We start from the raw sequence: 2,022 nt of genomic DNA on the forward strand, positions 1-2,022 counted from the left end.
TCAGATGTTAATCACAATGCTGATATGGCTGTATGACATGGAGACTGGCCACCTCTGCTGCTTTCTTAAATCCCAATCTCTACTCAGCCCACTTAAACTGCTAATCTTGGCTAAGCAGAAGCTTTCCCAGGAAAGCACTTGTCATTGGGATCACTCTTGAAGTGACTATCTACTTACCCAGTGTGTAAAAACCAGTCTCACTCTATGCCCCTGAGGGCCAAGGCTGTAAGGTGTCTCAGTCCCCACCTTTAGGCTGCTCAGTTACTAGATTACTCACTCCCACCCAATCCTTGCTCTGAGACTATGAGGGTGGAGTTTACTGGGGCAGTTAGTTCTCCCACAGTGCATCTGCGTGGCCCACAGTTGAACACTATTACCTCTGTCTAGCTCAGGAGCTCAGTCTGGGGCCCTAAACAACGCTTAAAGTCTTCTGCACTCTTGCCTAAGTTCTCCCAAGGTAGTTCAACTAAGTGCCAAGTCCAAAAAAAACAAAACAGCTCACAGGTAAGGCCTTTCCAGTTTGCAATGTCACTGCTGCTGTACTAACAACTGCCTATGGGATTAGACTGAATGAACAACCACTTGCCAATTTCCCACAGCTTGTGTCCTCCTCATGGGGTCCAGAAATCTCTCTCTGATTCCCTGTGTCCCCAAAGGGATGTTTCTGGGCAAATTCCACCAGCCAGAGATGTCTGGAGTCTTCTCTCCCCACTCTTACCATGCCCAGTTGCAAGGAAGCTGTTACTCGGCCACCGTCTTGTTCCTCCCTCTCTGTAGGGACTCTTAAAACTAAGTATTAACTTAGGAACTGTGCTAAGTCTGTAAATAAGAATACTAATGTTGGCTCAGAGCCCATTGCTCAGTGGTTAAGGCACAGGCCACATACACCGAGGCTGGCAGGTTTGAACCCGGCCCAGACCTATTAAACAATACGACAATTGCAACCAAAAAAAAAAGTACCAGGAATTGTAGCAGGTGCCTGTAGTCCCAGCTAGTAGGGTGGCTGAGGCAAGAGAATCACTTAAGCCTAAGAGTTTGAGGTTGCTGTGAGCTGTGAAACCATGGCACTCTACCAAGGGCAACATAGTGAGACTCTGTATTTAAAAAAAAAAGAATACTAATTTTCTCATTGTGTAAACTTTAGTCTCAACATCTAGAACTTGTAGACACTTGTGGGTGACTGCTAAATGATTTCATTTTTTCTTTCTTTTTTTTTAGACAGAGTCTCACCATGTTGCCCTCAGTAGAGTGCTGTGGCATCACAGCTCACAGCAACCTCAGACTCCTGGGCTCAAGTGATCCTCCCACCTTAGCCTCCCAAGCAGCTGGGACCACAGGTGCCTGCCACAATGCCCAGCCATTTTCTGGCTGCAGTTGTCATTGTTGTTTGGCAGGCCCGAACCGGGTTCAAATCCCCTGGCTCTGGTGCATGTGGCTGGTACCCTAGCTGCTGAGCTACAGGCACTGAGCCAATGATTTCATTTTCTTACCCTGGACCCAAACTTGACCATGTTCCTGTCAGTGTAGGAAAGCCAAATAGCCACAAACATCTGAAAGGTGGCTGAGGTCATGCAAAAGATGAAAGCCCTAGGGATTTGTATGAAAGACTGTGTGAAATATACAGACTGGCCAAACCATTGTATCAAGCCACAAAGTGGGGGAGGGGGGAGAGAAAAGGTCAATAGAGTAGAAATCTGACCAACCAAAAGCCTTCAAGAGGCTAAAGGAAAAATTTCAGGCAGCCCTGTCATTAGGCCTCTCTGACCTGGCCAAGCCTTTTGAAATGTATGTATCAGAAAGAAATAGAATAGCTGGCATGTACTCACCCAAAATGTAGCATCCCGGGCAGGACCAGTTGCTTATCTCTCTAAGCAACTTGACAGGGTCTCAAAAGGATGCCCCCCTGTGCCTGAGAACACTTGTAGTCACTGCCAGGCTGGTGCAAGAGGCTGCTACGTTGACTCTGGGACAAAACTTAAGAGTCTAGGTATCATATGCAGTGGTCACTCTTTTTTTTTTTTT

This window comes from Otolemur garnettii, unplaced genomic scaffold (genome assembly GCF_000181295.1).
Source record: "Otolemur garnettii isolate 467f Iridium unplaced genomic scaffold, OtoGar3 scaffold00176, whole genome shotgun sequence".
NCBI classification, from domain to species: domain Eukaryota; kingdom Metazoa; phylum Chordata; class Mammalia; order Primates; family Galagidae; genus Otolemur; species Otolemur garnettii.